The following is a 25,902-nucleotide window of genomic DNA, read 5'->3' on the forward strand; positions in this document are numbered from 1 at the left end:
TTAAGTGAAGAGGACCAGGTGGCAGAAAGCAGATTTGAGGACTAACAACACTGGCAAAATAGGTGTTAAATGGATGGGTGGGTGGGAGAACCACCCCAAAAGTTTTGTAACATGATGGTATAGAATCAACCAGAACATTTTCTGTCCATTTATATATCCAACTGACTTGCTATCATTACCATAAACACATGCTATGGCACAGTGTTCAGGCAGTTAGCATCAGAGCATATTATGTTATTCCTGCAACAAAACTGCGTGCCAATTAAATGCCAGGAACTCTGCACTTTAGCTATAAAGATGAGACACTGCCTACCAATATTTCATGAACTATAACGGAAAAGAAGAACATTAACAGGACAGTGTGACAGACACAATTAACAAAGAAAAGGGAATATCTCATTTTCTGAAGATAAACGGGAGACAGATGAAAGACGTTGCATGCCACAGGGTATGTTCTAGCTTGATCCTCAAATGTGGCAAATTGAGTGTTTTAAGCAAAAAAGACTGATTGGAAAAATGTTTGATTATATAAATTTACCCAGAAGGGGAGAACCACTAAAAGGAAACAAAAGGGGAAAAACTAATAGAAAAAAAGGTCAGTTTTGAATTTATTCAGAGATGTGTGAGATATTTAGCAGTTCCAATTGAGTTCAGAGACTATAAATTCTGGAGTCATCAATAGGTAAAAGGGTGGGAATTGACTGTGTAAAGGTAATTCAATGGACATGAATTTAAGCAAACTCTGGGAGATAGTGAAGGCCAGAGGAGCCTGGTGTGCTACAGTCCATGGAGTCGCAGAGAGCTGGACACATCTAGCGACTAAACAACAAAAGGTGATTGTGGACATAACACTGGGAAATAAGAAGCAGAATAAAGCAATTAATAAAAACAGGAAGGACAGGAGTAGCAACTAGCAAAGGGAATTAGCATGTAGACCAAGGAGTTTTGAAGAGGTATATTCTAAGGAATCACAATAAGTTATGTAACACCACCCACATCTGGAGCACATAATACAGAACTTTCACAAAATATTATAAATTCAAACAGTTGTATATAGTCTTTTCTTATTTCCTAAGATAAAACTTACCTAAAAGGCTGAGTTTGTGGAGAAGGGGAACTAGTTAATTTTTAGTCATTTAAAGTTCAAAGATGGTACAAGTGAACCCCTGACCTCTATATTATGGGTAGAAGATCTCTTCAGTCATGTAATTTTTCAAAGGAGTTTTTATCTTGTCAACCTAACTGAAAAATCTAAGAGCTAGGAATTATCTTCCATGTTTCCATGTATCTTAAATATGGTGTGAAAAGTATTAGTCATCGTGTCCACCTCTTTGTGATTCCATGGACTGTAGCCCATCCAGCTCCTCTGTCCATGGAACTCTCCAAGTAAAAATCTTGGAGTGGGTGGCCATTCCCTTCTCCCAGGTATCTTCCCAACCCAGGGACTGAACCTGGATCTCCCATCTGTCTGAGCTACCAGGGAAGCCCTAAATATGGTAGGAATACAAATTATTTGATTGAAGTTAGAGCTAGAGTTAGAATCTGTCCCAAGAACAAAACAATTGCAGACAGAAAACCATATGGTTTTAAATCTAAGATACAAATATTAACATACTTTGAGAGGGTACTTCCCTGGTGGCTCATCTGGTAAAGCATCCACCTGCAATGCAAGAGACCTGGGTTCAATCACTGGGTAGAGAAGATCCCCTGGAGAAGGAAATGGCAACCCACTCCACTATTCTTGCTGGGAAATCCCATGGACAGAGGAGCCTGGCAAGTTAGAGTCCATGGAGTCACAAGAGTCAGACACAACTTAGTGACTAAACCACCATCACCTTTAAAAATAAATACTTTTGAGGATAAAATATATTAAAAGTGATATAATCCCTAGGAATAAATTGTCAAATAATTTAACTTGGTTTAACTTTCAGTTGTATGAAATATTTACCCTGGGTCCATAACCAAATTACTTTTAATAGGACCAGCACCATATAAAAGATTGTTTACTGAAGGTATATTCTGTACCTCAGAAACACAATGTTGACCATGCCCTTTTCTCTTAAGCTGTATGCATATAATAAAGGAGAAACAAAAAAAAAAAACCCAAATCCAGTTTTCTTTTAATTAAGTGCAAGATCAACACTGAAGCAAGCAGAATTTATGGCAAATATAAACACTGAAGAAAAAAATGGCATAAAATACTTTTCCTAGATCACTCAGAGAAGGTGGGGTCTATAAGTTTTTGCTATTTCCTATTTGCTTCACGTAGATAGAAGAACATGATTTTTGTAGTTTCCAGGTGAAATCCCATATTTACAGATGTTTCAAACTTGAACTCAACATAAATAAGTCAACAGGGAAGAGACTATGGACCTGATCTTTTTCAACAGCAGAGAGCAGGTAACTTTCTTTTAGATACTTAGAGGAACAAACTTATTAACTCTCCTTAAGAGAAAAACATCAATTTGACCTAAGGTATCCACAACCCTGGAAAGTTTTTTGGACCAACACTTGCAAATACAAATTTTAATGTTAACACAAATAAACACCTTGCCCAGGGAGAATGAGATAGCACTTAATCTGTGCCCACCCACCCCCAGGAAGTTAAACTAAGCAAGCTGTGTATGTTTAACTATAATGTTTTAAGGTATATTTAATGGTTTCAATTCAAACAGTTCTCAGATATAAATCTTTCAATTCTGCATTTAAAGGCCATTAAAATCAGGGAGAGGTAGAGCAGAGGAGTTTTATATAAAAACAAAATCCATTGAAAGCCACATGTAATTAAGATGATTTCTTTACTATGATTTAGTTTCAACAAATGTCAAAAAATAAAGTTAATAGACAATGACTATTCAAAAATCCCCCCAAAAGCTTTAAGACAGAAGGGTTATCAGTGTTTATGCTAAAAGCTCAAATTTGATTTCCTGCAGGGCTTCATTTTACAAATCATTTTAATAAGCCCTATTATTGGAATGCCAACGTTATAATACATAAAACACATGTAGCTGCTAATGGCTGACACAGGAACACATAAAATGACAAGTGACAAAAACACAAGGGCAGAACTTATTGGGTCCTCTATATCAGAGCAAGCAGTTCTACATGATAAGCCCCAAATACATCAAGGAACTATAAAACCCAAATAATTTCTGGTGTTCAGATATCGTTGAAGTTTGTAGGTTAAAATGTCCATTAATAGGTGACGAATATGAAGGTCAAAAATACTAAGGCCATTTGCTGTTTTCCCATCTTTGCAGGGGCAGCATTATCTCAGTCCCATTAGCAGCCTCCCCTCCCCATCTCACACATGAAAGGGGAGGAAACCTTGCTGCTGAGCATCATCAGCCCTTTACCTCTACTTGAAACCCTGAGGGTCAAAGAGGGTTTTTATTTTTTGGCTTGTTGATTTAGTCTGAAAGCTAGTAAGTACTTTGAGATCAAGTACCAAGTATAGTGGGTTTTCCTTGTGGCTCAGCTGGTAAAGAATCTGCCCGCAATGCGGGAGACCTGGGTTGGATCCCTGGATTGGGAAGATCCCCTGGAGAAGGGAAAGGCTACCCACTCCAGTATTCTGGCCAGGAGAATTCCATGGACTGTATAGTCTATGGGGTCGAAAAGAGTCGGACACGACTGAGCGACTTTCACCAAGTATAGTAGTTGTTGTTGCTGTTTTTTAAAATGAGTTCAGGAAGCCTGATGTTCAGTCAGTAAGTTGTGTGGAACTCTTTGCAACCCTCAGGAAGCCTGTGGCCCCTGGTAAACCTGAACACTGCATCTGCAGCTCTGAGATGAAAATCTGGATGTTTAATTAGAGAATGGACACAAATGAAATTGTCGAGGGAGAACATAAAATGCAAGAAGGCAGACAAAGACAAGTAACTGCAAGTACTGCTTCAAGAATCACAGGAAGGTAAAGAAAAATTACAGCCAAGTATGTTCATGGATTTGGCAATCAGGAACAGTGAGGACACAAACTGATTAAAAGCCCAAGGATTTGGTTCCATTAGCTTGCAATATGGTCTGTTTTCCTTATTAAGGCACAGTGAAGTTATAACATTTTGAAAATTACATTTAGATCTACTCACTTCATATTTAGTCCCTCTGTTCTAAGCCAGAAGAAAATTCCTTTAAGGGGAATGAGACATTTACTTATATGTAATATAGATCCCTGAAATTACTCAAGAATTCTTATAGGAGAAAGGCCCAATTTATATTGAGAGTGGACAAAAAAGTTTAATTTTAAAATCTTCGTACTCTTTAAAAGTATTAAAAATTCAATCTTGTTTTCAAACTACCAAGTCTACAACTAAGACTAAAGAAACAGCTCAACCTTGGTTCCAGGTTAAACTTATCTTTTCAGGACCAACAAACATTCTCACAGCACCGAATATAGATATTCAGTAAAAAAGCAAGTCAGGTTTTAGATGGAAAAGTCCTTGTTGAATAACTCCCAGCTCTCACTCAACACCACCCAAGGTGAGAAGCCCTTTTTCTTCTCTAGTTCAGTTAATGGCTGCTACACTACTTTGGCAAGTGGGAATAATAAAAAATATAAAATTACACTTCCCTACTTAATCTGCCAATATTGACCATAAGAAACTTCTGAGCTGCTGGAAATCTTCACCTAGCAAAATTTCAAATACTAAAATTCATACTTATACAAAAGTGATTTAAAGAGTTAAGTTTTAATATTTCATAATGGTGCAGGAATCTTAATGAATAACATTTACCAAAAATGATTACAATTTCATTTTTATTTTTAAAAACCACAATTAAGAGGACGACAGAAAAACAGAAGACCAAGAACACTGAAAACACCCTTACAACTTCATGTATATTACAATACTAGCAGTTTTTAATTCTGCATTACTAATCACGTCTAAATTAAAAAAAAAATTTATAGGATTTCACATTCTTGTAGGATATAGACAGGGAGAAAACGGGAAGAAAGTAAATAGAAGCAACAAGTTTGAAAAGGGCCCTCAAACTTGATATACTCCTTGATTTCTTTTCAACTTTCAGGAAATTACAAGTGTTCCTGGGTATGTATCGTCACACTTTTTACACTTGATTCCAAACTTAAGGATTATTTTGCTATTCGAATCTGAAACACTTAAGTTTTCTCAGAAATTAATCGATATTCCTCGGTGCTGTGGCCCAGAAGCTAGATTTCTAGCTAGTCCAGTGGCCTTTCCCGACTCGTGGCTGATTCCAGCTCCCACATTAGGGACCTGCCACCTTACGTAAGTATACTTCGGAAAGAGAAAGGCAGATGAGAAAATAGGGCGACAAGCCTTTCCCTTCACCAACAGCCGTCACATCCCCATCAGGGGCGTCCCTCGGGGGGCTTTCCCCAGTGAGCCGCAGCTGTTAAGCAGCATGGGGGAGGGGACGCGCCCTCAGTCAACTCTTGCTCTTCAGGCCGCCGACGCCGACCGCCCCACAGACTACTCCGCCCCAGCCCTCTCCCCTCCCCCGCCCGCGCCTGGGTCTGAGCCAACCCCCACAGGAATGCAGCCCGGTCACATGCGCTGCGGCGACGGTGGACGTGCCTCTCCCCCCGCGCCCCAAGGAGACCCAGCGCCATCTTGCCCTGACGCAGTTACTAAAGTCACGGGAGACTTTGTTTCCTCGTCCGCGCCAGCGCCCCAAAGTTTCGCAGAGGCCGAGCCGGGGCCCTCACCTCGCGCAGGGACAGGAGAAAATAGTCAAGGAAGAGCCTTTAGATTTCCTTCGCCACAGCTTGTGTTCCAAATCGGCCGCGGCAGCAACGAACACCTTCGTCACTTCTCCCTCTCGGCCTTTGCAACAGCCTCTCCCGACGGCTCTGGCCCCACCCGCTGCTGCAGCATGAGGTCACCGCTAGCCAATCAGGACGCGCTCGACAGAACACACCAGACACTGATTGGCTGCGTGGACCACCTCGCTCCCCACCCCGCTAACCGAGCGCTCCGGGTCGCTGTGGAGCAAGAAGACGGAAGCCGCCATTTCGGGGAAAGACCCCGAAAACAAGAACCGCAATCACCGTGTCATTTTACTGGGGGAACCCTTTATTCTTTGGCCTTCCCTTTTGTTCTTCGATAGCCGTCTGTCTGACCCTCCCCCGTTTAGTCAACTGCCATCTAAAGGAATCCCCGATCCCCTCCCCGCACATTATCCCGCGGCGGGGAAACCGTTCCCCCGGGCCAAAGAAGGAGGAGGTAGCGACGGCAACTGCACCGACGGCAACGACAGCTTTTTACCCCGATACACGGTGGCAGGGAGGCGGCGCTGACGGTGGCTGTATTTTTCCAGCTGCTTCTCCCCCCGACCTCTTCCGTTTCTCGCTCCTCCATCGAGACGGCGCTGGACTCAACAGCTCCGCTTTTATCCGGTGCTCGGAGCCTGCGCACTGAAGCCGCCTCAGCCCCTAGTGGGCGTCGAGTGACACCCTAACCGAGTTCACCCCGCTCCGGAGGCCAGACTCGGGGGGTGGGGGGAGGAAAGAACAGGACAGAGGTGGTTTTGGGAGTGGGAGAAAGTGCTTGCGGGGAAGGGCGGGGGGTCTTTCCAAGCCCTACGATCATTATCCTTCCACCCAGTAGTGTCGCGCCCAAGCTCACCGATATCCAGACTTAAGGGCTACTCGGAAAGGGGATAAAGAACCAGTCCCATCAAATACCGAAACTTTCCCAAACCTTCGGTGACTTGTTGAATGCATCTGTTGTGAAATGGAGATTCGTTGACCGCTCTGCCTCCAGTTGGCTGTCTTCGAGCCTCCGTGGAGAGGCAACGGCGGGCGGCAGCCCATAAGCAACATGGCGGCGGGCAGCTTCGTCCCCTCCCCCTCTGCCCCTGCGGAGCGGGGCGGGCGGGCCCCGTGCACTTGCCGCCGCCGCGGCCGCCGCCGCCGCCGCGGCCGCCGCCGTCAGCCGCCATTTTCCCAGAGCGAGAGGCAGTGACACTGAGCGGGCGCAGGGGGCTGAGTCGGAGACGGTACCTGAGTTCGGGAGCGGCAAATAGAGGGGGCCTAGACACTCTGAGCAGCCTCGCCGTAGCCTCTGCGTTCCTGTTGACTGTCTCTGTGCCCCCTCCCCTACTCCTCGGTTGCTGGCGAAGAGGCTGAGCGCTGCTGTTTGGGGAGGGGGTGTGTGGAGCCGGGTCCTGCGTCTGCAGTGGCTGCTGTCGGGGGATCGTCTGACCGCGGAGGTGTGGAGAGACTCCCTGGGGGGTCGAGCAAATAACGGGGTTCGGGTGTCTGGTGTGTGAACATCACAGGTCAGTGCCTGTCGTCTCCTTGGGAGTTCCTGGGGTTTGCGGGGTGGAGGGACGTGTGTTTCCAGGGGGAGGGGGCTTTCTCATCTTTATCCTGACGGTGTGGGGGAGTCGACGTTGACTCAGGTGTCTTGGCGGGGGCTAGACGTTGCTTGTTTGATTCGAATATACCCTTTTTTCCTCCTTGTCCCTAGGAAGGGAGCATTATGGCGGGTTTTAGGGTTGGGGAAGGGGAAACTGGCAGTTAAACCCCCTTGAGAGTGGGAGTTAGGGAGGGGGGCGCACTCGTCGCCGGCAGCTGGTTAGAGCCGCTTGGGTAAGGAGGTAGGTTTGTGACTGTTAGTAGGGTTTGTGTCGAAGTGGTCCCAGGAGCTGCCAGCCCTCTGCCTTTCCTCTACCGCATCTTGTTCAGGTGCTGGGAACCCGTATAGGCCCCATTTTCTTCTGCTGCTTCCATTTGTCGCCTGGCTGTCTCTGGTTTAATTTTCTCGTAAATACGAAGGGGGTGGAAAGAACGCCGTGGGTATATCCCTTTGTGGGAGAACGAGTCAGCTTCTCATCCTCTCCGGGAGAGGGTAAACCCGCCCCTGAGGTGGTCACCCCAGCACCCAGCCGTCTCAGTCTGCCCCCCGCCCCCTCCCCGCTTGCATTATCGTCGCCCTTTACTGTGGCGGAGGCTTAGAAGTCACAATATGGCACATTTCAGGAAAGCTGATTTTGACCAAGGGATTGGCACAAACACTGTGGCAGCAGACACAGAAGAGAAACAAACGGTTCACTGTGCTAAACAGGGGAGGAGGAGAGAGCAAACAATCCGGAGGGCTCTCTTCCATCGGCCTTAGCTCCTTAGAGATGCATTCTTGCTGGACTGTGTCTTGCGAACGATACAGTTTAAAGTCAAGGGGAAATCGCTAGAGTTAGCTTTAGAGTAAACCCCGTTTTGCCCGTTTCCCCTCACCTTTTAGAGATGTGAATAACATAAGGTGTTCGGAGTTCTGGAGACCTTGGAGAGAATTAAGTGAGGTGCATTCAGCTCTAGGCTGGAGACATCAATACCTAATTGGAAAACAGTCCTTTTTTTCCTTTAATCTCCTACATGGCCAGTAAAAAGTGAAATTTCCCTCTTTTGTCCTTTACAGATTCTAAAAATGGCGGCCCCAGGCTGATGTTGTGGTAATCTAATCAGCTCGGGTCCTCCACACCCCTTGCAGTGCGTTTGTCTGCAGCATATTACAGGCTTATTATGTTTACATGAAAGGCTGGGCCTTTTTTCACCTCCCCAAACCGTTTACAAAGATGTGTCGATTTTACTGCAAATTGCAATGCTGTGTTTTAGTTGATTAGTTTTATGGGTTTTTCCTGAGAGGCAAGTAAAATGACACCACGTTTCAAAAACTAAAAAGCACTCAGATGTTTTTATTAGAAATTTCAGCAGTGAGGTCAGGTGCTCTTACATATAAAAAAATTATTAGGGGGCAAATAATAGTTTTTGTTTGGTTTAATCTAAGCGTTTTTCATTCAATAAGCTAAAGTTAAAATATTTAGTAAGTGTGCAAGTACAGCCTATTTTGTAAGAATCAATGTTTTAATCTACAGTAGAACGTTTCTCATTCAACTTTTGACCAATTTTGTGAATTTTGTTTTTTGTACTCTTTCAAATTAATTTTTAGGGAGCTGTACAAACAAGCCTAAACCTGTTACTTCACTGGGTGTGGAGATGCTTGTTCTTCTCACTGTTATATTTTGCATCCATTTCCCCCATATATTTAAGCGTTCCTTAGGAATTTTTTAAGTTGATTGTGTATTTGATAAAGTAGAGCTCTGTGCTTTGCTGCCCTGTAATTGTCTTATAACATACTGTCACAATTATGTAAGTAAAAAAGTAAAGCTCTAGCTCTTCATATTGTTCCTTACCAAACATGTCCATTTATTTACTCACTATGGGATGTGAAATTTAGTCTGTTTTAGTGGGACTTTAAATAAAAGCCATATCATAATAAGGCCTTGAATCTGGGCAGAAAGTGAAACGATGTCACTTAACTTTAAAAGTGTGAATGATTAGAATTCATCTGTCTAGTGGGAGGGCGATCTTTTTTGGCTTGAAGTAAGCAGTGAGAGATGAGTGGGTCATTAATGGTATTTAGTGACCATTCTGATTGTGGAGCAACTGGAAGATCAGTGCGTTTCAATCCAGTACTATTTAAAGAGGTTGGAGAGGGTCCACTCTCTAATGTTAGATTCTCTTATTCTATTGTGAATTCTGCTCTAAAATATTTACAGTAGAGTAAGAGATTTATGAAGCTCGTGTGAATTAGACTGATAATTTCTAATTTACAAAATAGAAATTACTAGCTTAGGGAGTTTCATCATGGAAGACTGAACACACTGCCTTGCTTACCATCTTTGAATGTTTTAAGATGAAATGTTGGTGGGTAGTGGGAGAGTTTGTGTAGGGATTTGGGGTCATTACTCATTTGTATTATGCTCTGAGCATTTCATTCAGATCTCGACTGCTGTGTAAAGATTGCGCATTTATAGACTAAGTGATTAAGATCTGTGGGTTAAGATCAGAGGGTTGGTACTTTAAACTTACTACCTAATGTAGGAAATAAGTATGCTCCTAGGAAAACTTGGTTTATGTAGTCATAGGAGGGAATGCTGTCTATACCTGTGTTTTTGTTGATCTTGACATTGATCAAGTCTAGACATATAAGGCATTTGGATTTATTTGGCTTCAAAGAAACAGTACAGAGTTGGAAATTATGAGAAAAGATGCCTTCACTTGTATGAGCTTTCTTCATACTGGCCTGCTTCATTGCTTTGGGGTTTGTTTCTTTTCGTTTTCTTTTGATATGTTTTTGGTCCCTATAAAATGAGTCTGGCTTTTTATTTGTTTGTATATTGCCCTTTATAAAAAACATGGTTGTAAATGTTTGCTTTTGATTCTTGTGTACTCCAGTTGACTATGTGTGTTTTGGATTGTCAAGGCAAATTTATTAAAAGGTGAGGCATAATTTTTCTTCACAGAGAGTTTTGAAACATTTGGCCCTTGGGGCAAAGCTAGTCAAATGGTCTTTGTTCTTAGGGTGGCTAAGTTTGAGGGATTCCTTATTTATCTGTTTAAATGGTTTTGTAGAAAATCATAACATAATTGGAGAGCAAATTTTATTTTTACATACTATGTTTTGATCATGTTTCTTTTTTGTTGTCAGTATAAGTTATAGGATCCCTTTGATCTCAAATTTAAGTTTAGAACCTTTACAGGGCTTCTCATTCCTCTTCAATTCTTTAGGTCTCTCTGATAACTCTTCTACAATTTTGCTTTGTCTATTTTCCTCACAGCTTCCAGCCAGAAAATTTTTACCCTATATACCACAGTAAGCCCTAGGCATTCTTGACTCTGAAAAAGTGAGGCAAAAAGCCAATTAATAAGTTAGGTAAAACTCTTCTCAGTACATACCATGGTGGTCTTAGTGAAATTGTAATTTATTAAGTTGAATTCTAAGAATAGTATACCCCTTTTAATGCATCAAACTCCTAAAGAAGTGTATGTTTTTATTTTTTAAAGTGTATTATTCTAATAGCTCTTCTTTTCTGGAAATTATTGCTGGGACATAAAATGTGTACTATCACTGTGTGTTTAAAGTATTGTATAAAATCAACAGAACTTTGAAAAGCTATCAAAAAACTGCTTTAAAGAATATTAGTATAGACTCTTAAGAAATATTATGTTTACTTTTAAAAGATATTTTAATAATATATGATAGTGTCTGTATCCAAGGGAGTCATTCTTAGCAGATAGTAGGTGCTCAATTGTTTGTTCAGTTTAAAGCTTTTGTTTAAGTGAATATGTTTACATCTCAGATATTCAGAGTGATCAGGGACATACCTTGTCATGTATTAGAATAAATGTTTAATATTTGTATTCTGCGAGACTTTTAATATTGAGTATAACTTTATTTTGCAATAAAGTTTTTTGTGTTGATTGGCAGAGTAACAAGAAAGATACTATTTGAGATATTGCTGTGTAAATTTTATTCAGTTTGTAGGCTGGGTTTAAAATTGGAGTGGATCCCTTTTTTTTTAAACTGCCTCTTTTGTAATAATGTTGGGAGGAGCCTCATTTTTTCTTAATATTAAAATGATATTATTTTTGTTACCTAACAGTTTAATATGAAGAGCAGTATTTGTGGTTGAAAACTGTAAAGAAGGTAATCAGTCTTGTATTTCATTCGATATGTATTTTCTTTTGATTTGAAATGATTTCTTGTGTACAGCTTATAAATCAAATTTTATTCTAAACTGGAAAGCCATATTTTATTGTTAGGTAAAATTTACATCCTTATCAAATCTCGTTGGGTTATTTACCAGAACTGTTAAAGCTTTTAAGGGTATTGAATATTTTCCATGCAACAGGTCAGTCACAGAATTTGTTTTTGATGTGTTGCATTAAGATATCAAAACAGATGTTATGCCTTTTAATGAATAAGTAATTAATTTATAATTTAGTGGGTAACTAATTACACATCCATAATTTTAAATTGAAATGTTTGTTTTTGCATTTTAAAACTATCTCAAATGTGAAATCTGGGTTTAACATGAGAAGCACAATAAGTACATCTTTCTTTATTTATACAACTGGAGAAGATTATAATTTTCTAGCAACTCTTAGATTGCTCAATTTAGAGTTAATCCAAACAAATAAACATTTTTGGTCCAGAGGCTTATTATTGAGAAAGATAATATTGAGTAATCATACCTGTGTTATAACCAACATGGGTGCAGCATTTAAGGTCTGAGCCTGTGGCAGAAGCTAAGTGTGTAATATAACAGTGGGATTGAGTTAGTTTTGGATTATGGTATTTATAATTTCAAGTTTACATAGTTATCTAACATTTTTATCTGAGACCAGAAATTAAAAAAAAAAAACACTTAAAGATTTATGTTGACTTTTATTCTCAAAAGGTATTTAAAGCATAATTTTTATTTAAAGGCTTTAATAGAATTTACTATGATAAATTAATTTAAAAATTTAAACTTTAGAGTTAAATAAGTTTAATAATATGTTTTCCATTTTTCTTACTGTTTGGTCTGTCAGGAGACTATACATGAGAAAGATACACCCTTCTAATATTTTTCCCCTCACAAACTAGTGAGGTGTGATAGTTTCTGTTTTTTATTTTACAGAGAGATCTTTTGTATTCCTCATATTTTGTATGTCATTTAAAGAGAGACAACTTTATAGAATTTGAAAGCTCATTTCATCTTTAATCATGTGGCAAGAGACTCTCTTGATGTGAGAGATTTGAATGGTTAGGACTTTACTTCAGTAGCCTTAAATTGATGGGGTTGGGGGTAGGTCTTAGGTTAGTCTGATACATAGTAACTCTTCTTGAGAAAGTAAGTTTGAAAGTAAGATTGTTTCTTTTGGAATTGTTTGCATTTCTCCTTAAATGAAGCTGCATAATTGGTTGAATTTGACAGGGCCTTATTACATCTTCGCTTTAAACTTCCACCTAAACACTATTTTTGAAGCACAGACAAAAGATTAATTTGAGTAGCTACTGTTTCCCTTGTTCCATTTATTTCTGCTTCTCAAAAGCCTACTGTTTTAGGATTTGTTTAGATGCAGGGAACAGAAATCAGCTCCAGCTAGCTGAAGTAAACGATTTGTTATAAGGCTGTAGGGAAATCTCACAGAACTTATTTGCAGAAAGTGCAGTTGGGCCTCACACAAATTGGCAAGGTGTCAGAGAGCCAGTATTCTCCATCTTGATCCCTCTAATTAGCTGTGACTAGTAAAGGAGATGATAGTGGTTTGAGTTTTTATGGTGTGTGTGTAGGGGGTTGGGTGGGGGTTAGTTTCCTTGGATGGAGAGCAAGAGAAAAATACCTCTAATTCATCTGAAAATAATTGCCTTTCCCCCAGATACCCAGATGTATCTGGGAAGATTTCTAGAACTAAATATTATCAAACTGATGATTCTGTTTCTTAATTAAAAAATGCTGTATTGCATGTATATAAATATGTATGTGTATGTTGACCAATCTCCCCAGGAAAACCAGGGTTTTCATTTTTTTTTTAATTTGTAATAATGTCAAACTTACAGGCAAGTTACATGAATGGTATGGAACTTGCCTTATATCCTTCATCCAGATCCCCTGATTTTTAACATTTTTTCACTATATATTATATTGTTCTCTCTGTACATGTTTAAAAAAGGTTTTGAAACATTTGGGAGTATATTGTATACATCGTGCCCTGTTAGAGCCCTTAATACTTAAGTATGCATTTTCTAAGAACTAGCATCCCTTCTTAGATAACCAGAGTGTTAAATTCAGGCAAATTAGCAGAGGTGTAATACTTTTATCTAGCTTATTGGCCATATTTCATTTTCATCAGTGGTCCCAATTATTCCCTTTATTAGTACTTTTTTTTTTCCTGGTACAATAGCCAATCCAGGATCATAGATTGCATTTAGTTCTTAGGTCGCTTTAGACTCCAATAGTCTGGAAGAGAGTTCCTAGGTCTTTCTTTTGTCATGACACTGGCACGCTAGTTATTTATCCAGTTCCCCTCAATTTGGGTTTGTCTAAGGATGGCATCACCAACTCTGTGAACATGAGTTTGAGTGAACTCCGGGAGTTGGTGATGGACTGGGAGGCCTGGCGTGCTGTGATTCATGGGGTCGCGGAGAGTCAGACACGACTGAGCGACTGAACTGAACTGAAGGATTCTTCATAATTAAATTCAGATTTTTGCATTTTTGGCTGGAATACTGGAAAAGTAATAAGTGTTGTTTTCATTTGTTTTTATTATCTGGAGGTACTTGATGTTTGTTTGCCTACTACCAGTGTGTTCATTTTGATTACTTGCTAAGGTATTGAGTAGTTTCTCCATTTTATAGTAAATTGTTTCTCATTTTGCCATTATTAAGTAATTCTTAAGGAGATATTTTGAGATTGTGTAAATATTCTGTTCCTCATCAGACTTTCCTCTCCTAGATTTAGCATCTATTGATGATTCTTGCCTGAGTAAGTTTTTACTCTGGTGACTGCAGGTTTACCAAGGTTTTTAGTTTGTGGTTTGTTTCAAGGTAATTGGCATTATTGGAGTTTTCCTTTTTGGTTTTTCTGTAATGCATTTAATTTGCTTTCATAATCACAACAATAAATTATTTTTAAGGAAGAAAAGTGTAGATAATTTTGATAGTATTGATAGTATTCCTGCACAGTTTTCCATACAAATGGGATTTAAAATAGTTTCTCAAATCTGGTCTAATTTTAAATTCAGAACATAAGAAGTACTTAGATTGGTAGTTTTTTTTTTAATGGTGTAGTTCCATGTCCTCATTTAATTTTTTAGAGTTATTGTTATATGAACCTTCAGTTACAGTTTATGATTTGCTCCTAATGCTAGCAATTTGATTTCTAAGGCAAGGCTGAAAATACTTATTTTAATTGTGCTGTTTCTTTTCCTCCATTTAAAAATTCTTCCTTCGTGTAATTTTTACAAGTATTTTTTTCCTGAAAACATTGAGACACGTTCTTCTTTTACATATATACAAGCCAGTACTTTTTAAAAAGGTGTTGGTAAGATAGTAATACAGCAGAGCATCAAACATCTACAACTCTTAGGACAAAGCAGTGTATGATCTTTGGAACCTTGTAGTGAAAGAAATACGTACTCCTCAAAAATTCAGAAGGACAAAAAAGGGACAAGAAACAGAAAAAACACATTTATACTTTGATTACATTTTGATGACACTTTTATCAACTTGGCGTATTTCCTTTCAGTGATAGCAAAATCTTGGTAATGAATTTGGATGATAATTTGAATGTTATACTGATTCAGGTCCTGGATAACATATTGAATGAAAATTATTAATTTCTTTGGAAAATTTCAGAGAGACTAGGAGAAGGAAAGTGTTGTAAACATTTGCAGAGTGAGGATTTAATTCTGTAAAACTTAAAATTCCCTTCTGAGAAAATTAAGATGATCATATTTCAGAATAGTGAGAATTAATAAAATGGTACAGTGGATTTGAAGCATTTTAGAGGTGCTTTTGGAGAAGGCAATGGCAACCCACTCCAGGGTTCTTGCCTGGAGAATCCCAGAGACGGCGGAGCCTGGTGGGCTGCCATCTATGGGGTCTCACAGAGTCGGACACAACTGAAGTGACTTAGCAGCAGCAGCAGCAGCAGCAAAGGTGCCTTATTGATTTAAAACTTGAGTCAGTTGTATACAACTGCATTAAGAGAAAGTTTGTCGCATTACCAAATCTTATCCTATTGTTTTAAAAAAGAATAGAGTGAAAAGATGCAAAAACAAGTACCATGATGAATGAGAAGATTTTCTTTTAGGCCCAAATCCCCACTGGTAAAATATCACCATGTTGACTTAAGTTGAGAATCTGGAGTTAGAATTAATGTGTGAGATCTTTTCTTTGAATAGTCTTACTGTGGCCCATGGCCCACATGTATCATTTACATGAAGTGCTTATTGTATTTTGTTTATATTAGTTAGATATTACATGAATCAGAGATAAGTGAATGTGAAGAGAGAATTGTTTAGAGGAAAGCTTAGTTAAATGCTTTGGAAAACTTGATTAAGGCAAATTAATTGCTGAAGAAGATTGTCAAGTTAGGTATTGGTAAGACAAATAAAAGATTATGGGGAAAAATAATACACATCTAGAAGGAAGTCTGCATTCACATTGCTCCATAAGTGTCTAGGTGATTTCTTACCTTGGAATAATCTAAAACCAAAAACCATAGATAATGTATTATAGATACGGTTTAGGCAAGAATGAGAACCCAGGATTCAAATTATAAGAGCCATATTCAAAAAATATTTTGGCTTGACACAAAAATAATGATGAATGATACCCTAATTAAAAATGCAGGTTTATATTATATATTTGTATATAACCTTTCATTATCCTCTATGTTAAATAACTCATAAATTTCTAGTCCCTGGGTTTCCCTAGTAGCTCAGCTGGTAAAGAATCTGCCTTCAATGCAGGAGACCCGGTTCGATTCCTGGGTAGGGAAGATCTCCTGGAGAAGGGATAGGTTACACACTCCAGTATTTTGTGGCTTCCCTGGTGGCTCACTTGGTAAAGAGTCTACCTGTTGTGTGAGAGACCTGGGTTCCAATCCTGGGTTGGGAAGTCCCCATGAAGGAGGGCATGGCAACCCACTCTAGAATTCTTGCCTGGAGAATCGCTATGGACAGAGGAGCCTGGCCGACTGCAGTTCATGGGGTCGCAGAGTCAGACATTACTTGAGCAACTAATTAAGCACAGCACACTTTTTAATATATAAATCTAGGTTTCCTCTATATTTAATCCAAAAGAGGATGGATCTTACAGTGTTCTATAACTTTCTTTTTTTACTTAGTATCTTGGAAATCTAAAAATGTTCTTTCAGAATTAGACCCTGGTTTGTCCAGCAGGGTTTATAGGACCCTTCCTAAATGAAATGACAGATTCTGAAATTTAACAGATATACTGACATGTTAAGATCCAAGAGCCCTTGTTATCTTGTGAGATTTAAATTGTACTTTTTTTTTTAAAGGACCTTTCTATCTCTGATAATATTATAAACTAGATTCATTTAATGGCAAAGAGTTGAATGCCCTTTGTATGGAAGCATCATGGTAGCTGCTAAGTTTGGCTTGCTGATCTTGTACATATTTCCTATGGAAAGTAACTGATGATTGTGTTGGCTAATGTCCGTGGGATCAGTTTGTGTGGTTTTCAAATTTCAGCCTGTGTGATATTTAATCTAGAGTGATGGAGATTTTAAAAGACATTCTGCTTATATATATAACCTAAACTATCACTTAAAAAAGCTTCTTATGTACTAAAGTAAGTGGTTCATTATGGATAAAGTCCTTGACCTTACATAGTAATTTCTTTTTCCATGTTCAAATGACTTTTATAAGTGGCTGATCAGCTCAGTACATGTGGATTATTTTTCGTTTATGTGTAATCTTTTCCATAAAGATCTTTACAGTGAAATTTGAAAGTAAAAGTGGATGTAGCCTGTCTTTTAGCAAATAATACTAGTCACTGTACTACTCGTATCTACCAACTTTGTTCTTGATTTTTTTTTCTCTTTACTGTAAAATTTCTCAGTGAGTATATGCCTCTATTTTTTTTTTTCATGTTTTAATAAACACTTCGTCTTTTTGTATTGCTTTTTTTTTCATCACAATAATAGAAATATAACATCATATATCACTGTAAAACACATTTCCACATAAATGCTGATAAGCACAAAATATTTTTCATCATTTACATTTTAACTGTAATAAATATATGGCAGAATTAAAGCTGCATCCATCATGTGTCTAACTCACCTTGCTGTAATGAATTTTTAAATGTAATGGTTTCTGTCGCAAAGTAAAATCGTACATAATGTCTAGTGACACAGTACGCTGGTGGATGGGTGGATTTGGAAAATGGAAATGCAACTTCATTTTTAATTAGATTTATAAACTTCACCACCTCCACCTCCAGCCAGCTTCCCAACCCTCCCTCCCACCACCATTATTTATTTATTTATTTATTTTTTTAAAATGAGGCTTTTAATTAATGTTTGACAGAGCTGATTCAGGTTGAATAGACTAAATTTCTTTAAACAAACTTACTTATACTCCAGAGTCCTTTAAAAACTTAATAGCATTTATACATTGAAGGTATTTGATTTTCTTGTAACTAGCACTTCAAATGCAACAAGCATTTGAAGCAACAAGCATTTGACCCAACAAGTAAAACTTTCTACAGTTCATAACTTTTATAAATAAAATAAATTAAATGTACAGTGAATAAGTTCTCTGAAATATTTCAATATTTCTGCAGGTTTAGTAACATCATAAAATACATTTCAACTAAAATTCACAAATCTAAAAATCTGTTAGGCATTTTTAGGCGTTTTAAGTTGGAAATGAAGACCAATGTTACATCGTAATATGCCAATTACAAATAGTACTTCAAATAGCAAATACTACAGTTTGTCCCAAACTTTAAAAACTATTCATGAACTCAACACTGAACTATTGATGGCTATGAGAATTGTTTCCTAGCCTTTTTGAAAATTTCAACCCATTTACGTTTAAGGTAATTATTGATAAGTACGATCCCGTAGCCATTTTCTTTATTACTTTGGGTTCAAGTTTATACACTCTTTCTGTGTATCCTGTCTAGAGAAGATCCTTTAGCATTTGTTGGAGAGCTGGTTTGGTGATGCTGAATTCCCTCAGCTTTTGCTTGTCTGTAAAGCTTTTGATTTCTCCTTCATATTTGAATGAGATCCTTGCTGGGTATAGTAATCTGGGCTGTAGGGTATTTTCTTTCATCACTTTAAGTATGTCTTGCCACTCCCTTCTGGCCTGAAGAGTTTCTGTTGAAAGATCAGCTGTTATCCTTATGGGAATCCCCTTATGTGTTATTTGCTGCTTTTCCCTTGCTGCTTTTAATATTTGTTCTTTGTGTTTGATCTTTGTTAATTTGATTAATATGTGTCTTGGAGTATTTCGCCTTGGGTTTATCCTGTTGGGGACTCTCTGGGTTTCTTGGACTTGGGTGATTATTTCTTTCCCTATTTTAGGGAAGTTTTCAACTATTATCTCCTCAAGTATTCTCTCATGGTCTTTCTTTTTGTCTTCTTCTTCTGGGACTCCTATGATTCGAATGTTGGAGCGTTTAACATTGTCCCAGAGGTCTCTAATATTGTCCTCATTTCTTTTAATTCGTTTTTCTTTTTTCCTCTCTGTTTCATTTATTTCTACAATTTTATCTTCTAGTTCGCTAATCCTGTCTTCTGCCTCTGTTATTCTATTGTTTGTTCCCTCCAGAGTGTTTCTGATCTCATCTATTGCATTATTCATTGTATATTGACTCTTTTTTATTTCTTCTAAGTCCTTATTAAATCTTTCTTCCATCTTCTCAATCCTTTTCTCCAGGTTATTTATCTGTAACTCCATTTTGCTTTCAAGATTTTGAATCATTTTCACCATCAAAATTTGAAATTCTTTATCAGGTAGAGTTCCTATATCTTCTTCTTTTGTTTGTGTTGGTGGGCAATTATCTTGTTCCTTTACTTGCTGGGTATTTCTCTGCCTCTTCATCTTGCTTATATTGCTTTGCTTGGGGTGGCCTTTCCCTCTTCTTGCAGTTTGTGGAGTTCTCTTTATTATGTAGTTTCTTCGCTGTGTGTGGGGTTGGACGGGTGACTTGTCCGGGTTCCCTGGTTAGGGAGGCATGTGTCAGTGTTCTGGTAGGTGGAGCTTGATTTCTTCTCTTTCCTTTAGAAGACAATGGCTGCTTTTCTGGGAGCCTGATGTCCTCTGCCAGTATTCAGAAGTTGTTTTGTGGACTTTACTCCGCAATCAAATGTTCTTTTGATGAATTTGTGGGGAAGAAAGTGGTCTCGCCGTCTTATCCCTCCGCCATCTTGTTCCTTCCTCCCCAGAACACTGGATTCTTATATTCCACTTGATCGTGGAGTACCTCTTCCCAGCTGCTCCAGCAAGGCGCAGCCGCTGTACCTTACCTCGGACGAGGGGTATCTCCTCAAGGCTGCCCCTCCTGCTTTGAATGTCGAGTATATGCCTCTAAAAGCTTTCCTGATAGAGATTTAGATCTGTTAGTGTCATGATTCATTTTTGAGGGTGAAATGCATGGACTTTTTCTCTTGAGCTTCAACTGTCTAGTTGTAATACTCTAGTCTTCCATTTCTAGATTTTGTTTTTATATTAAAGTATGAAGAGGAGGAAGTTGATCTTTGAATACTGTAAGCTCTGGAATCAAAAGACTGGGAAAAATTCCATAAAAGTAAACAGTTTAAACTTGGAAAGTATTTTCCCTTTTTTTATTCATGCTCTCACTGACTTTGTAGGTTGTTAAATACTTAGAAGTTAAGGTACTCTTTTTTAAAATATATACTTATTTGGCTGCATCGGGTCTTAGTTGTGACATGGGATCTTTCATTGTGGCATGCAGGGTGCTCTCTGGTTATGGAGCTCGGTCTCAATATTTGCTGCATGTGGGCTTAGTTGTCCGTGGCATGTGGGACCTTATTTACCCAATGAGGGATCAAACCCAAGTCCCCTGCATTGGAAGGCAGATTCTTAACCACTGGACAACCAGATAAGTCCCAAAAGTACTCTTACTTTATACTTAAGATTTTGATAGTAAATATTTTAAACTCTTTCACCATGTATTTATTTTTTTCACCATTTATTTACTTTTATCAATTTGATCTTTAAAAATTGTTTTTTAATTTATTTTTGGCTGCACTGGGTCTTCATTGTTGCATGCAGGCTTTCTCTAGTTGCAGCAAGTGGGGGCTACTCTGTTGCAATGAGTGGGCTTCTCATAGCAATGACTTCTCATTGCAGAGCATGGGTGCCAGGGCATGTGGGCATCAGTAGTTGTAGCACATGGGTTTAGTTGCTCCACAGCATGTGGAATCTTCCCAGACCAGGGATTAAACACGTGTCCCCTGCATTGGTAGTCAGATTCTTAGCCACTGGACCCCCAGAAAGGCCCATCATTTGTTCTTTCATGTGTTTTTTTCACCATTTGAGTGGCCTTGATATTCAATAGAATTTTGACTGGAATTAATTAAATTATCATTGAATTGGAAAATATAAAATTCATGGCTTTAATCTCAGAGGCACAACACTAATGTCCATAAATGAGTATCTACAGTGTATTTATGTATCTTATTTCCTCTGTGCAGCAACTCTGCAATGTAGATCTTTCACCCATTTTTCATGAGAGACCTAGAGAGACTGAGGGTCACAGAGCTAAAGAGTGATCAAGAATTTTAAGTCATTTGAAAATCATCATTCAGTTCAGTTCAGTCGCTCAATCGTGTCCATTAATCCTTAAAAAAGATAAGTTCTTGACAAGGTAATGAGAATATACAAATTATTAATCCAAGGCAGTTACTTGAGAAAACTACTCTTAAGGTACCCTTGCAGAGGCACCAGAAATCAAATTGCCAACATCTGCTGGATCATGGAGAAAGCAAGAGAATTCCAGAAAAACATCTATTTCTGCTTCATTGACTATGCCAAAGCCTTTGACTGTGTAGATCACAATAAACTGTGGAACATTCTGAAAGAGATGGGAATACCAGACCACCTGACCTGCCTCTTGAGAAACCTGTATGCAGGTCAGGAAGCAACAGTCAGAACTGTACATGGAACAACAGACTGGTTCCAAATAGTTTGAAAAGGAGTACGTCAAGGCTGTATATTGTCACCCTGCTTATTTAACTTATATGCAGAGTACATGATGAGGAACGCTGGGCTGGAAGAAGCACAAGCTGGAATCAAGATTGCTGGGAGAAATGTCAATAACCTCAGATATGCAGATGACACTACCCTTATGGCAGAAAGTGAAGAGGAACTCAAAAGCCTCTTGATGAAAGTGAAAGAGGAGAGTGAAAAGGTTGGCTTGAAGCTCAACATTTAGAAAACAAAGATCATGGCATCTGGTCCCATCACTTCATGGGAAATAGATGGAAAAACAGTGGAAACAGTGTCAGACTTTATTTTTTGGGGCTCCAAAATCACTGCAGATGCTGATTGCAGCCATGCAATTAAAAGACGCTTACTCCTTGGAAGGAAAGTTATGACCAACCTAGATAGTATATTAAAAAGCAGAGACATTACTTTGCCAGCCAAGGTCCGTCTAGTCAAGGCTATGGTTTTTCCCGTGGTCATGTATGGATGTGAGAGTTGGACTGTGAATAAGACTGAGCGCAGAAGAATGGATGCTTCTGAACTGTGGTGCTGGAGAAGACTCTTGAGAGTCCCTTGGACTGCAAGGAGATCCAACCAGTCCATTCTAAAGGAGATCAATCCTGGGGGTTCATTGGAAGGACTGATGCTAAAGCTGAAACTCCAATACTTTGGCCACCTCATGCGACGAGTTGACTCACTGGAAAAGACTGATGCTGGCAGGGGCTGGAGGCGGGAGGAGAAGGGGACGACAGAGAATGAGATGGCTGGATGGCATCACTGACTCTGTGGACGTGAGTTTGAGTGAACTCCGGGAGTTGGTGATGGACAGAAGGCCTGGTGTGCTGTGATTCATGGGGTCACAAAGAGTCGGACACGACTGAGCAACTGAACTGATCTGAATTATATTAGATTGTCATAACTCATTTCAGGTGTCTCATGGGCAACTTAATTTTGTAAACTACTCATTCCCCAGCACGTCGAATAGTATTGAGAAAGTATATATGCTCAATAAGTATGTTAAATGAATGAATTTGCATTTATATTTATTATGTTTTGAAATAACAGAATAGTTGCCATGATTTGGAGAGGGGGAATGCTGAACACTCAAGATTTCTTCTATTGTTTGGAGACAAAGTACTCAACTCAATGGTGATAAGCTGTAAAGGTTGTTGATTGTTGGAAATTATTCAGATGATGATGATGATTGGTGGGGGTGGGCATGAAAATTGAGAAAGAGTGAGTCTGAAATACTGGGGAGACACAAAGACTGGGTGACTACATTGACTAGAGAAAAGAAGGATTAAAAATAGAACTGGGAGAATAGAGTACTAATAAAAAGAATGGAATGGAAGAAGATAATGTGAAAAGATTCTGTTAGAAATCTGTTTGATTTTTGCAGTGATGGCAGGTGTTTGAATTAATATACAACCTGTAGATGGCTAGGAATAGGGAATCAGGAATGAATGGTTAAATCCAAGATTGGAGACTAATAATGGGGAAGATTGAACCTTAAAAGGACAACCACATTTTCTAGTAATAAAGAAAAAAGAAGCAATTAAAAACCCAGAAAAAAATGTTTCCAGAAGGAAATCAATCACTAACATTCTTCAATGGCAGATTTTTTTTGTTTGTTTTTAAGATATGTTCATCTAAAAGGGGAGGAAGGGATTAAATGTGTTAAAGTGTGGTTTAAACAATAACAGTTTAGGTGGGACTTCCCTGGTGGCTCAGTGGATAAGAATCTGCCTGCCAAGGCAGGAGACAGGTTTGATCCCTGGTTCGGGAAGCTCCCACACGCCTTGGAGCAACTAAGCCTAAGTGCCACAACTGCTAAGCCTGTACTCTAGAGCCCGGAAGCTGCAGCTGCAGAGCCCATGTGCTTCAACTACTGAAGCCTGAGTGCCCTAGAGCCCATGCTCCCCAACAAGAGAACCCATCGCAGTGAGAAGCCTTGCATGCATGACTAGAGAACAGCCGGCGCAGCAGCGAAGACCCGGCACAGCCAAAAACTTAAAAATAATTTTTTTTTTAAAGAAAGATAGCTTAGGTGATGCCTTAGCCACTTTGTTCTAAGCTTTGAGAGCTAGATCCCTCTCTCAGTTATAAATATCTCAGTTCTTGCTATAGAGTGAAGTAGATAATCTGTATATCTAACACTTAAAAGTGTGTCAGAATATAAACCAGTGGTTAAAAAATATAAGTAATTTATTCTTTGGGAAGTTAAGAAGGGAAGAGATTAGTGTGTAAGAGGCTTTATAGCTGTAACGGTTTTTTGAGTTAACCTACTCACATTATTGTTTACAGATAAGGAAAACAGTGATCAGGAGGTTGATCTGCTGACAAACTTAAAGCTAGGTTGTGGCAGCAATGTCAAAGTTGCGAAGTTGAGACTTCAAGGAAGTGTCGGTACTTAAAGGATCCTGGAAGGTTTAATAATATTTTTATTATTGGGTGGGATGGATGTAAATACAGGAAAATGAAGGAGAATGAGCAAGTATATGGCAACAATCACAAAAAGACTGGCATAATCAGTGGGTTAATGGAACAAGATAACCTGATAATGCCAAGGTTAGGAACCAGTTATTACTGTGAGCTATTATGCTTTTTTTAAAATGCTTTTTTAAAGAGGGCAAAATTAGGCAACTAGAGTATATTCTAGTATTTAAGCAAGTGTTCTAAAATAGAGCACTGAAGCAAATCCTTTATATATATATATATATATATATATATATATATTTTTTTTTTTTTTAAGATCACATCCAGACCTACTTAATCAAAATCTCTGGGGTGAGGCCTACAAATCTGTTATTTTCAACTCCTAACTCCATGTGTATGAAAAGGGACACTTTGTGGATCTGTGTTTGAGAATCACTGGTTTAAAGGTCAAGTCAGAATAAGAAGAGTAACTACTTAGAAAATTATTTTGCTAGCCTAGTCTGATAGAGTAAAATGTAGACAGTAGGATCAGAAAGATTTGTTCAAATCCTGTTAATTAGATTTGATGCACATTGTTGTTATATAGGGAAATGAGAGGATTCAGTCTCAGTCTAAAAGAAATGACTGAAAATAGTGATAGAAGGAATACTTAGTTCATCATGAAGAGTGAGAACATTATTTTGCTTGAGAGTAGGATAAAGAATGAGAGAATAAAATTGTCAACTTTATTTCAGTCAAAAATATGCCCTTTCCTGATGACATACTTTTTATAAGCTAAAAAAGCGAGAATGAACCAGCTTGATAGTCTGTATAGGTTGAGAGACTAAAGATAAATGCAGGATTTTTATTGTTTATTTTGATTTTTAGTTATTATACCTTAATACTTGTTTTTTATGAGTGCTCTTGGATAAGAGAATTCACCAATGAAATAAGTTTTTCATGTCACATATTCAGTTAGTAAGTATTTTAGCTAATGATTTTCAAATTCTTAGGTTTTTAATGAAACTTAACTGGTGGGTGGGAGGATGTGCAGACAGGAACATTTCACTGCCACTCTATTTAACCACAGACCTAGCAAATAATGAAGTAAAAATGTTTGCTCTTCCCATTAGCAAATATCATTAATCACTGTGGCCACCTTCCATTTGTATGTGGCTGTAGCCTCCTTGACAGAACACTTGAAGTTGACACTGGCAATCATTGGAAAAAGCATAGGAGATTAAAACTGTATTTTATCCTAGAATAAAAATAGATGATTAAATTTTTGTGTACGATTTTATTTATTTGCAGGAAAGTTTCTATCAGTACTCAAAAATTGAAGGTCACAATTTTAATGTCACTTTAAGATTTTTTAATTTTGAGGTGATTGTAGATTCACATGTAGTTGTAAGAAATAATAGAAATTCTGTGTTTCTTTTCCCTGGTTTCCCTCAGTAGTAACCTCCAGCAAAACTGTAGTACAGTATGAGCACCATATTGACATTGATTCACACATAATGTTCAGATATCCTGTTTTACTTGTCCTTGTGTGTGTATATATAGTTCTTTTCATTTTTATCACGGGTAGATTCCTGTCTCCACCACCACAGTTAAGATACAGAATGGTTTTATCACTGCAAGGATCCCTGGTGTTAGTCTCTTAATATTAGTGCTACACTAGTCCGTTCTCCATTTCTATAATTTGTCACTCAAGAATGTTAAATAAATGAAATTATACAGTATGTGTGACATTTTGGGGGTTGGCTTTTTTTTTTAATCAGCACAGTTTCTTTGAGATTCATCCAAGTTGTTGCATGTATCTGTAGTTCGTTCCTTTATATTGCTAAGTAGTGTTAATGTTATTTTCCCATTTCGTAGCTACCACATAGAGCATGCAGCTTCAGACTTTTCCTTTCAAATCTACAGAACATATTATCTCTCATTTTCTTTTGTTTGCTTTCCTGTTT

General features: G+C 38.5%; 1 protein-coding gene and 1 long non-coding RNA gene across 8 annotated transcripts in view; one reads left to right on the plus strand and one right to left on the minus strand.

The window, feature by feature from the left end:
* LOC148778325 (uncharacterized) overlaps positions 1 to 6,338 on the minus strand; it is a 30,817-nt gene extending 24,479 nt beyond the window's left edge. The window contains exons 1-2 of the long non-coding RNA XR_016036975.1: positions 6,246 to 6,338; positions 1,616 to 1,660 (exon numbers count right to left, since the gene is read on the minus strand). This is a non-coding gene — a long non-coding RNA (uncharacterized LOC148778325). The remainder of the gene's footprint in view (positions 1 to 1,615; positions 1,661 to 6,245) is intronic.
* A 579-nt stretch (positions 6,339 to 6,917) lies between these two features.
* Positions 6,918 to 25,902, plus strand: part of KMT2E (lysine methyltransferase 2E (inactive)) — a 96,317-nt gene continuing 77,332 nt past the window's right edge. For 5 of the 7 annotated variants that reach the window (XM_088834197.1, XM_055420729.2, XM_055420727.2 and 2 more), the window contains exon 1: positions 6,920 to 7,260. The gene's annotated coding sequence lies outside the window, so the exon portion shown is untranslated. Of the gene's footprint in view, positions 7,261 to 25,902 lie in introns of all 7 variants that reach the window. The other 2 variants (XR_016036967.1, XM_088834211.1) reach the window with 2 other exon arrangements.

Source organism: Moschus berezovskii, chromosome 3, assembly GCF_049115385.1.
Source record: "Moschus berezovskii isolate FMDL1 chromosome 3, NW_MosBer_1.0, whole genome shotgun sequence".
NCBI lineage: Eukaryota > Metazoa > Chordata > Mammalia > Artiodactyla > Moschidae > Moschus > Moschus berezovskii.